At 39.3% G+C, this 13,112-nt stretch overlaps 1 protein-coding gene across 18 annotated transcripts in view; it reads right to left on the reverse strand.

Moving 5' to 3' along the window:
- The window catches only part of MAGI1 (membrane associated guanylate kinase, WW and PDZ domain containing 1), a 613,664-nt gene that overhangs the window by 187,878 nt on the left and 412,674 nt on the right, over positions 1-13,112 (reverse strand). The window lies entirely within an intron of this gene.

Consider the following 13,112-nt stretch of genomic DNA (forward strand, 5'->3'; position numbering starts at 1 on the left):
GATAATGCTCCCCACTGAGAAGACCTGGCCTAGAGTCTGGCACAGTGCTTGCTAAATCTTAGCCAATATAATAGTCATAATAAAAAAATAAATAAAATAAATATAAAACCCTATGTCCCCAGATTAGAGAAGGGCATAAACTCTTATAAAAAGATAATAAGAAGCCCATTGGCCCTGATACCCAGGAAGCCAAAGCCCAAATCCGACAGCACTGCAGGCAGAACCTGGAGGCTGGAGCTGAGCCTGAATCAAGAAGATCTTATTGCTGATGAGAAGGGAAGATGCAGAGCAGCAGTGCAGCTGGACAAGGAGTGATTACAACTCTTAACTAGTCAGCTCAGGCTACCCTACCCATCCCCTACACATGCAGACAAGAACCAAGACAACACCAAAGTGCTCCAGGATACACATGTTTGCACAGAGGTTTTGCCTTCCTGAAAACTCCTTTTTCTACATTTGTGTCCATCCAAGTCTCATTCCTCCAAGACCACCCAAAGCCCCACTTCCTTCATGATGTCTTTTCCGGTACAAAGTCTTTTCCGGCTCTCAGTCATCACACAAATCTAAGTTGAAGGACATTCTAGAGAATAAATGATCACAACTTTTTTTCAAAAGTGTCAAAGTCATGAAAGACCAGGCATAGCTGAGGAACTGCCCCAGATGAGGGGACATGACAACTAAATACAATGTGGGATCCTAGATTGGATCCTGAAACAGAAAACAAGACTTTAGTGGGAAAAAAATAGTGAAATCCAAATAGTCCTTAGTTAGTACTACTGTGCCAATGTTAATTTCCTGGTTTTGATCATTGTACACAGTTATGTATGATGTTAACATTAGGTGAAGCTGGTTAGAGAATATATGGGAAAACTTCATACTATTTCTGCAACTTTTCTCCAAGTCTAAATGATTTCAAAATAATCAGTTTAAAAAAGAGGGGGATTTCTTCTTTCACTCTTGAAACAAATGTGTCCAGAAGCTTGGGATTCAGCAATGAACCAAACAAGACAAAAATTCCTAATATCATGGATATTATTATATTTTAGGGATTTCATTCTTCCTGAGAATAGCTATGGGGCAATATCTATGGGCCTAATCTTGTCTACTACTGCCATTTCTGTGCTCTTGTCATGTCCCCATGGCGGAAGTGTAAGTTGCACATGGGCAGGTATGGCTCTTATCCTCTGCCTTTCCCCAGGGGAGTGGACGGGAGAGGAGGGCTCTTAAGCCCATTGCATGGCATGTAACACATGCCTAGAACTGTGCTTGATACAGACTAGATCTTTGATAGGTGAGAGGAGGTGCCATTTTTTAAAATATGAAAGCTTTTGACACAGAGCCTGGCACAAAGTAGGTGTTCAATTAACATATTTCTTGCCTAGAATTTAAGAATGGTCATCTGTTGGTCTCCTCAGACTCAAATGGTATGATTTTATGACATGTCATACTTAATTCTTTGACAAGTAAGAGTGTATGTGTGTTAGAGAAATTGTGTGACACAGCGTTAGTGAATTCGTTTTGGAGATAGTGAGAAAGAGGAACAGAGACCTGAACTAATACATCCTAATGGACCCTAACAATTCAAAAAATAAATTAACCTGGGATTTAAAAGATTTCAACCACATGCTTTAAAAGACAGGGATGATAATCAAAAGAGAAACGCAAAGAATTCCCTGACATACCAGATTTCAGCTACTTACACATAAATTAAAACAAAAACAAAAACCGAAACCTGTCAGATGGTTCTAAAAATGCAGTGTGCTTTTTGTGAATCAGAACGAAACTACATGGAATTAAAGACCTCCCTGCTCGTCCTGTACCTGAACGACCTGACACGTTTAATCACTGCACGTAATGATGTCTGTAAGTTCAGGTTCAGGTCCGTCATGTAGTCCGTACAGCTAGTCCTTTTCCAGGGTTCACTCTATTAGTGAATATCACCTCCATCCACCCCATTCTAGAATCTAGAACCTCAGCAACCATCCTGGATAACCCCTGCAGGTGCCTCTCTAGTTTCTGAAAAATTTTCCTCCTAAATATATTTCATGTTCATCCACTACTGTCTCTGCTGCTAATGTTCTCATCCACCATGATCTTTAGCCTGAACAATTATTATATCTTCCAAACTGGCTTCCCTACCTATAATCTATCCTGCTTATAGTGGCAGAGAGATCCTTAAGAAAAAAAAAATATATATATATATATATATATTTTTTTTTTTGAGTAAATCTGATTATGTCATTCACCAGCTTAAGTCTCCAAAGAACAAAATCCTTAATTTGACCTAAAAGGACATGTTTGGTCTTGTCTCCGCCAAGCTCATCAACATTATCTCTCAGCACATGATTCCTGGCTCTTTCTGCTCTTTCCTCACTAGCCTTCATTTCAAAACATACCAAGCTGTGACCACCTGGGAAAGGCTCTCCACCAAATCACCCCCATTCCACCTACTCAACCTTTGTGTCTTACTTGAACAGCACCTTCTCATAAAAGACCTTCAACAATACCCCAGACTCAGTGAGTTGGTGACCTCAAAGATAGCCTTTAATGACACCTGTTTCTTGGTATTCAGACTCTTGTGTATTCTCCACTCACAGGGTACCACAGTTGTCAGTGGTACCAATAGTATGTAGGAAAAGTGATGGTCTGTCACCTCCAAGTTTAGGTTATAAGACACTACCACATCCATCTTGGTCATATGTGCACACTCTCTGTCTCCTCTTGGACTGTTTGCTCTAGGGGAAGGCAGCTGTCATGCTGTAAGCATCTGAGAACTGAAGCCTCCTGCCAAGGGCCACATAAGTGATCTTCAAAGTACATTCTTCAGCCCCAGTCAAGCTTTCAGATGACTGTAGACCCAGCCAACAGCTTGACTGCATCCTTGTGAGAATCCTTGAAGTAGGGCCACCCTGCTACACCACTCCTGGATTTCGGACCCTCAAATACTTGTTGTTTTAAATTGCTAAGTTTTAGGCTAATTTGGGGAGGGGGTAATTTCTTACACAGCAACAGATAATGAATACAGTTGGTTAGACAACACTGTCATACCCTCTCACAGAACTTTATTCCTCTCCTTCCTCGTGCATATCCCATTGAGTAACTAAGTATTTATAGAAGTAAATTGATCAGTGTTAGTCTCCTCACTAGTTTTGTCTTTCCAGCTCACTATGGTATTTCCAGAACTTTGCACTAGGCACGAAGTGGACCCTCAAAAACATTAGGTGATTCAGTTTTCAGAGTCTAATACCTGGAAGGTTTTTTTCAAGAATATAACCACCTTGTTAAATTTGCTTTTAGTAGGGAGTCACCATACATAATATGAGCCCTAAATGTAGTCAGTAATTAATATGAGAGATCCATGTAAACAAGTGCCCCAAACACAGCCTCATCCACCATTAATGTCACTCTGCAGCATGCCTTCAAAAGGGAAAACATGCTGTCAAACGCAACAGTCTAATAACAATAAAATAGCAACTGATCCAGGTCTGGCCAGATTGCACTCTCCCTCCTGTCACTGTCTTGCAGACCTATGGAAGTCTAGGGCACTAATAGGCTTTCTCACCCTTGAAGGTTAACTGTTACCATTCTCCATGTTAAGTACAATGTATTCCTAAGAACTAGAGGTAAATGCTATCAACACCAAACCAAGGGACTAAGTGCCCTGATTTGTTTCTATTTTTAATTGGTTGATTTTCATTAGACCACAGATAACAACCACTTTGTTGGTCTCCCCTTGGTAACATTAAGACTGTTGGTCATAAGTGGAATCATCTTCAAAGTAAAATACAGCCAGTACTGCCCCAAAGAGATGTGACAGGCTATCAACACACAATGTTAACTGAAAGCTGGTGGGAGATTTTATTTTCTCCTAGGGTTGTCCAGCCTTGCTTGAATACACATTTTCAACAGGGGTGCTTGCTTAAAAAAAGATTTTGGACCCCAGCCTGATACAGTCAGAATTCCCAGGAAAGAGCTTAGGAATCTGCATTTTTAACAAGTAACTCAAGAAATGGACTCTACTGCCAGGCATAAAACCTTATAAGTAACCTAAAATCACTTCCACTATAACAGGCTGTGATTTCACAAATGCACATATTTGCTCTAATACAAATGACAGAAAACTAAGGAGAACAATAGACCTTCTAACTTTAGGAACTTCATTCTCAAGGATGACTACTTTGCTAGATTAGGCTTCTCACAAAGGAATCGAAAGGATCAAATTATACACACACTGCACAACAGACAGCTCAATTCCTTTACATAATAGGTGGGGATTAAAAAAAAAAGGCATAGAACAATGAAAATAACAATACTCTTCTTGGAGTTCACTTTCCTTAGTGAACTCACAAATAAGAAACCAACTTTAATGTTGCCTAAGACTATCTCCTTCAGCAGGTGAGCATTTGGGGGAAATTATCAGAAGGTATTTTTATGTCACTTATCATTATAAAAAGCAAAGCCACCAAGAAAACCCATCTTGTACAATGTCACAGTGAAGACGTATGCCCACGTGGCAAGGTTTGCTGCTATGGTGCCCACTAAAGACAAGAAGAGCCAAGTAGAAATCTCCAAACACTTAGGAAATCTGGGCTGAAGACTGCTTGGTGAAGACTCCATGTGGGGAATGCTCAAGTCATAGATTTGAGCATCAAAGAAGGTGATCCGTGGAGATAAATTTTTGCATCAGTACAGAGGAAGCCCACTTTTTGAAAATGTTCCAGGCAAAACATCCTTTCTTCAGTAAGTCTTACTGAGACAACGCAACCAGTATGACAGATATATAGAGAAAGATAAAAACAAGCTGCTTGATCTATGGGATGCAGCAAAAGCAGTTCTTAGAGGGAAGTTCATAGCAATACAAGGCCTTCCTCAAAAAACAAGAAAAATCCCAAATAAACAACCTAACCCACCATCTAAAAGAATTAGAAAAAGAAGAACAAATAAAACCTAAAGTCATTGGAAGGAAAGAAAAAATTAAGATCGGAGAGGAAATAAATAAAAACAAGCTGTTTAAGGCACTTCTGTGTCAAACCTGGTGCTTTCCCTATTTCCGTAATAGGCTTCATACCTGACGGTTTTATTGAGACTTTGTACTTTCAGGTAGAAAAAGCTTTCATAGATATTCAAACACCACTAAGAAAACTCAGAACATATAACAATGATTTTTTTCTTCTATCAATAACTCTTTCCTATTTGGTAGAGCTTTGAGTTATATAAAAAGAAGAGATCATTTTATTAAAGTATATTGAGAGCTTGTTTTCCCCCTCCATACTTGTATTCACTCCCTTATCCTTAGATCCAGGGCCCAAGTTAGAATATCTATGGCTGGGGCAAAGGAAAAGTAAGGACTCTAGCCAGATTACAGTGGAGGATACTAGCAAAGGGTAAACTAAGAAGAATTCAAAAGAGTTCTACTCACATATTTTTACAAAGCAAAAAACCACCACACAGAAAAATCCAGACTCAAGTAGCAAAATTCAAGGACCTGCTTAGCTTGTGGTCAAACAACCCTGAGCTCTTCAGGAAAGAGCTCTGAGGTCAGGGTCCACGAGCCCCCTGAAATCACAGAAAAACTTTGAGATTATGCCCTCATGAGCACTGTTTTCTGGAAAGGGTTGATGGGTTTCATCCTATTATAAAAAACATCTGACTCCTCCTCACCCACCCAGATTAAGAATTAAGTTCTGGTTTCTTCTAGAAGAGACCCAGAATCTTAGGATGTTCAAGCTGACAGAGGCTTTAGGCACAATTTATGGCCACTCTGATTCTACACATGAGGAAACTGAGACACACAGATGTGATGTTTACTACCTTCACTTGAAGAAAAAATATGAGTTTCTCACTTTTGAAAACAAGCCACTGCTTTATAAAACTTTATTAATACACTTAGACCCAGCTGAACCACAGCTGGGCAGATATGCCCACCTCAACTATAATAAGCAGTTCACATGTATATAACATATTTTCTAGAAAATAAAATCATAAAACATACCATGTTTCACCAAGTCTAAGATAACAATTGTAATTTATGAAGCAATGAGGAAGAAAAAATACTGCCAATTAAATAACATGGTAGAACTCATTTCCATTTCTAAAACGATAAATACTATGCATCTTAGATTTGATGAAATACGATAATGCAAAAAAGTAATGCCTTGATTTATATGGCTCTTGGAAGAACAGAATGTGGTGAACTTCTTTTGTAATAATTAAAATGCAAGAGAAAGCCTGTGCAACATGACATACATTAAAAGTCCTCTTTCCAACATGGTTGAGACCAGTTCATACTGAATTAATCACAAGAGAAGAAATCATACAAAATTATTCATATATACTTCAAGTATCTTATTTTAACACACAGGGCTTTCATTCTTTCACCATCTTTTAAAGTAGACTGAGAACTTTTTTTGGACCTATGTTACCAGTTTAGGATTCTACAGGCTCTTTCTCGATATAAACACTTATAATTTAGAGTCTACGATTTCCAATTTGGGTTCAATTGAAATGGAGTGATAATGTAAAGACACTTGCAAAGCAACGTGAGTATTTTAGATTTTTTTATGACTCCTCTTTATATTTTGCAGTCCTTCCTACACATAATTTAACAACCTGCCCACAACCAGCACAAACTAACCAGGCGTGCAAGTGAGACACCTAGGAAATGGTTGTGTCAGCAACCTAGGCTGCCATCCACTGAGATGAACCTGGGCCAGAGCCACCCAGATAAGCCACTCCCAGTTTCCTCTTCTACAGAAACTGTATGAAGTCATGCATTGTTTTAAGCCACTAAGTTTGGGGATAGTTTGTCACATAGAAGTGATAACGAATGCAGCAGGCTTCTAGGCTGAGGGCACCTTTCAGAATGAAGAGCAAGTTGGTTAATGCGACTTCCCTGGTGGTCCAGCGGTTAAGACTCCATGCTCCCAATGCAGGGGGCCCGGGTTTGATCCCTGGTCAGGAAACTAGATCTCGCATGCCACAACTAAGATCCTGCACGTGGCAACGAAGATCCCACATGCCGCAACCAAGACCCGATGCAGCCAAATAAGTAAATAAATAAATGTAAATAAATAAATGTTTAAAAAAAGAGCTAGCTGGTTAAGTTAAGCTTCCTTAAGAGAGGTTCTCTGAATTTCTGTACTACTGGAGGCTGCCAAATATCCCTTTATATGCAAGGCTCTTGTCTCCTTTCCTAATTCCCCAGTTAAGGCACGGAACCAAAGATGAGTAATAATTAAGAGAAGGCGACAGTGGCAGCAGTAAGCAACAGGGTTGGGTTAAAGATGAGTGAGCCCTGTACACAAATGGAAGTTGGGAAGAAAAGAGGATCCAGGAAAACCCAACCCACCAGTGCTTGCTGTCTTCGTGATGGCAAACCAGTGCCCATAGCCAGGTATCCCACCTTAACACCTACAAGTGGCTCCCAGCCGAGAACCTCAATTCTGTCTGCTTTCCTCTCTTGCACTGTATTGTACTTCCAAAGGTTCACATGGGGAAGTGATCAGCCCTTGGAATAGTCAGGCTTGAAAAACTGGGTTTCTAAAGCCCACCTACAAATCTGTTTCGTAACAAAACAAAACCAGGTGCAGAGAAACAAGAAAAAAGGGATCTGGAAAATACCAACTTTCAGAATAGCCAATCTATTCCATCTTTGTATGTAAAGAAGATCAATTAGCAGAAACTACTGACGTTTTATTCAAATCCTGATGGTCAAGGCTTAGCTAAATAAATCCGTTACATGAAATACAAAAGAGGCTGACAAATGAGCACGTGTTAGGTGAAGCAGGCTCTTAAGACCTCAAAATTCAAAGAAGAGCAAGGGTGGGTTTTGACTGGCAAAAACAGAAATAGATACCATGGTTCTCACGTGTCCTGAATATACTTTATTTCTTCTCATTACCCTATAACGGAGATATTGTCATCACAATTTTACAGAGAAGGAAACAGGCCATGGAGATTAAGAATTTACCCCAAATCACAGAGTCAGCCTGACTTTGATACACCCATTTTCCCTGCTCTACACTAAGAAGGGGAGGTTGATGCACAGATGCTTCTCTCCTGGTCTTTTGCCCATTGGCACTGGTGAGAGCAGGGGCATTCTAGCTGCTCACTCTCTGGGATGGTGGTGGATGCCCCCTAACTAGTGCCAACTTCATCAGGTATGAGGAAGGTAGAGAGGTTGCAGGAAGAACTGAAGAGGAAAATCAGAGCTGAACTCCGGCTCAAAAGTAGGAGCCTAATTTTAGTAAAATCACAGATAATTCACCCTGTAGTTCCTCGGCCTCCAGGACTGAAATCACTATGACACCACAGAAGACAGAATCAAGATTGAACTCACAACTCCACCGCACCTCTTGTATGCTGTGTGATCTTGCGTGAGTCAGGTCAGACCAGCATCACCGGGTTACATAAAGATTACATGAGAATGTCTACAAACTAGTTGCCAACAGCAAGCACCCATTACACAACTGGTACTGATCTCTAATATTATCGGTGCTAATGAGCATAAACTTTAGTAACCATTCCAACCTGGGTTCGAACCCAGGCAGCCACTGATTAGCTAGTAAGACTCAATATTCTCATCGCTAAAATGGGTTTGACAATCATGTGAACTCATTGGGTTGTTATGAGGAGTTGCTATGAATTCAGTACAAATATTGCTAACAACTAATGGTTACTGAATGCATACTTATATCATACTTATATCAGACCAAGCCTTTATATTTATATTTATATGATAAGGCTTCTTCGCCCTTGTCTTCTCACTGACTAAGGTAGGTACTACTCTGTGGCACTGGGAAAGTACTTCATAGATGCAGCTTCCAGCAAAAGCTCATATGATAAAGAAGCACTCCAGCAATGAGAGGCTGGGCTCCAGGGAAACAAGACACAGGTCACCACCGGCCAAATGGACCACCCGAGCTCCTGCATTTACCGCTTTCCATTCCTTCCCTCCTATTAAAGCAGCCCTCCTCACTAGGTCATTAAAAACTAATCGGAATGGAGTGTAGGGCTGGCAGGTGACCTCATGAATACTGGACCAGTGCCCCTGCCTTAGACAAGGCTACAAAAATAGATAACAAATCTCTTAAGGAAAAAAAAAAGGCAGAAAAAACCTATTTTAAAGATTCTTTCCTTCCTTTTACAATCACAATGTGCTTCACAAGTGCCCCGATTTTGATATTTCCACTGCCATCTTCTGCCCCTGCTTTTGGCCTCCTTCCACATCTAATTCTGATTTTTCTTGTTCACTGAATAGATCCAGCCAAGGAAAAGAGATAATTAGATGCCGTAAGAATGAATGAAATTTATTTTTAAAAATCCCTTATAAATAACCTCCTGCAGAAATCTTGAAATAACTATGGACAAGAGTTGTCATCCAATTTACAATACTAACAACAAGAAGACCAAAAAAAAAAAAAAAAAATAGTGGGCCATGTAATAGCTATTCCCAAATCCCCCAGGAAATTAATACGCACAGCCTCATCTCACGTTCAATAGCAAACTCAGCATTTATTTGCTTAACATTTTGATGGCTTAACAGTATTCTAACCTGCAGCCAGGGTCTTTAGCAGAGAGACTATTTGTCAAAACTGCTCTTAAATGGCATCACCAATGTTTTAATGTTATTAAATTCCTATGAGAGAATAAGTTTACCGGCCTCTCACTGCCAACCAACTCATCCACAGCAGCAACACAATATGCTTCCAAAGGTATCAGACCAAGTGGGATAACAACTTAAAATAGAGATGGGCCAGCAGGCTACATATTCAGACTACAGGTTCCCCAGAGAAGAAAAAGCAGCAGACCTTCAGTCAAGGCCAGCTGAACTGCCAAGATACTACGGACACTCAGTTCTGCCCAAACCTAGATACTCACCAACAGGCACCAAGACGAGCCCATAGGCACATGGGCATACATACATGCATACCCATGCCCCCGTGTACGCACAAGCAATTCATGAAAGGGTTAAACACAGCTCTAGTGACGAATGAGCAAGAGAAAGAAAAATATGCATGATTTAAGATACCTTTTCCCTTTATTTCTCATTATCAAATGCTGTGGTCTATATCAGATACAGGCTAACTCTAAGAGAAAATATTCTTATCAATGGCCTATCATATTCCTTGCTGTGAGTCCACAATATGTTGCCAAATCTAGCATGTCAGTCAGTACTAATTAGAATACATGTAGGCACATTCACGGACAACAAATATATCGCAAGACTTTAGGAGGATTTTAAAAAAAAACAAAAAACATGCAGTGGCCATCTGCGTTCATGATTGTTATGTCAAAGTGTTTCGGTTGATTTAGTATCTCAGATCCTTACCTTCTTTGGGCCAGACAATGTGGTTCAGTTTGGGTAAAACTACTCTCATTAAGAAATATTTATGCAGCAACCTACACGTCCATAAGTGGGCCATGTAGCAGCTAAGGGAAAATTCATCACGCAACGGATACAGAGGGAGCCCTTACCAGTTACGTGGCAGGTATAGGAAGTGGAAGAGAAAAATGGCACAACATTCAAGTAGGAAAAAAGGATAAAAAACAATTCTGGTTTACATGGGTACACATGTTACATATCTACATACTTCACCCATATACTCACAGGAAAAAAAAAAATAGGAAGGAAATCAACATGAGAACATTAACAGTGACCAAGTAGTGGGACTTGGGTGATTTTCATTCCCCCCTTTTGCTTATCTGTGTTTTCTTTACACAATTAACACAAATGATCTGTGATGGTTACATGAACTGCAAATGGTAGCAAAGGCAGAAGTACACACTTCATACTCATAACCTGGGGACATTGCTTTTCAGAGTTTCTTAAGGCTTTGGCTAACATGACATGTTAACACAAAGGTCAGTTTTCCCGAGTCAGTGTTACTGTGGTTTTGTTTGTTTGTTTCCTTTGGAATGTGTAGCATATGCTTGTGGTCAAGAGTTTAGGTATTTAGCAAAAAGCAATCCAAGGTACAATATAGTTTTAATTAGCAGTACTTCTCTAAAAGCAGGCAAAACTGACAGGGCCTCTGCGGTGTCAGAAGAGGCCCAGGAAACTTTCAATTTTTGAGGTCTTTGCTACAAAACATCCAGAAACATTTATAAAAATTGTGATTTATTTTTAGATATATTAGTTAAAATCCTGTGAATATATCTATGTGGCTCTATGTCAACCTTCATTTGGAGATAACGTCAAAAGTCTAAATTTGGGGCCATTCTTCCTCCCCCTGTAACTATTCTGACCATGTGAAGGATGAAAAGGAATGCCCTACTCCCACCCCCAGGTCAAACACATTGAAATGTTTATAAATGAAGTTATTCGATGTCCAGGATTTGCTCCAAAATAATCCAGTGTCTGGGACTTCCCTGGTAGTCCAGTGGTTAACACTTCGCCTTACAGTGCAGGGGTTGTGGGTTCGATCCCTGGTCGGGGAGCCAAGATCCCACATGCCTCGCAGCCAAAACACCAAAAAACATAAAACAGAAGCAATATTGTAACAAATTCAATAAAGACTTTAAAAATGGTCCACATCAAAGAATCTTAAAAAATAATAATAATAACCCAGTGTCAGGGAGATATGGATGTACAGATGAAGCAAGATTGGCCAAGAGGTGATGACTGTTAAGCAAGGTGACGGGTATATCTAGATTCATTACAACATTCTTTCTACTTTTACACGGGGGAAAAATCAAGTTAAAAATAGAAAACAGAATGAGCAATGGATAGAGACAAAACAACTATTTTTTCCCCACTACACCACTCGACTTCTAGCTGTCAAGTTGTTTTGGGTCTCTTTTAAACTTAATGGTTCAAAAGAACTACTAAAAGAAGGAAGCAAACCAAAGCGTCAACTACTAAATAACAAATTCAGTTTTGCCACTGTATCTGTAGAAAAATGGGTTTAAATGTTTTTAAAAATCAGATGCATTTACTAATTTTGTTACCTTAAAGACAGCAGACAGAAAGGTCATCTCTTTTTCCAGAAACCTAAAAACCAGTTTGCTTTTTATTGTTTTTCATTAAAATTTTAGGCATGAAATATGTTCTGGCAAATGAAAAACCCAAATTTGGGGATTAATCGCTAGGAAAATTCCATTTTAAAAATCGCAGTGGTTGAAACTAAGGGGCATTTTTCCCCCCATCACTCAACTGTATGCGACTTATTTCATATAACTTCCTATCAAGGCAATACAAATATATAATAGGAATTGTTCCTCATACTTTGGAAAACATAGAAGAAAATAAGTGTTCTTTAAATGGTTTTAAACATCATGAATACATATAATGAAGGCCTATCACTCAAAGAAAATTGTATAGTGTTATTCGTAAAAGTATCCAGATGATCTTCAAACGAATCCTTAGATGAAATTTTCAGAACACTTTATTAAACAGACCTTTCTACTTCAGAAACTTATTAAATGTATCCTTCAAAAGTACGTAATGGGACTTCCCTGGTGGTCCAGTGGTTAAGACTCCTTGCTTCCTATACAGGGGCCACGGGTTCGATCCCTGGTCGGGGAAGTTCAGCTTGCCGTGCAGTGTGGCCAAAAATAAATTGAAAAAAAAAAAGTACGTAATGACTAACAGGATATACCACGAGATTAGCAAGAAAAAAACATAACCAACCAGCTTCTTTCGGTAATTCTTACAGTTCTTTATTACAGATCATAGGTCAAAGAATACAGCAAAGGGTATCTGGATTTCAGAAGCCATTTGGTAGGGTTTTCCTGTGACATCCTTGATAAGGGTGGAGCCAAGAGTAACTGGACAGAGAGTATTCATTGATGGCTCAAATTTTTTTTTGTTTGCTTTTTAAAACTTTATTTCAACATAACCATGCTTACAGAAATATACACATATGGGTTAATAGAATGCAATTTAACTTATCCTACACAATTTGGACCCAAAACCTGGTACATGGTTTGCTTCAAAAAAAAAAAAAAAAAGAAAGATTTGCAATCTGGTTTATTTTTCATCTATTACAAATGTATATATTAAAGATCCTCCAGATTGATGCATCAACTTTGAGAGATGTCAACAATCTCCACATTTAACTCCAACCCATTCAGAGATGGCGTGCTTATCTTCAGTGAAAACACAAATGGCA

The sequence above is a fragment of the Delphinapterus leucas genome, chromosome 10, assembly GCF_059928025.1.
Source record: "Delphinapterus leucas isolate spDelLeu-1000000601 "Yukka" chromosome 10, BTC_Dleu_Yukka2, whole genome shotgun sequence".
NCBI classification, from domain to species: Eukaryota; Metazoa; Chordata; class Mammalia; order Artiodactyla; family Monodontidae; genus Delphinapterus; species Delphinapterus leucas.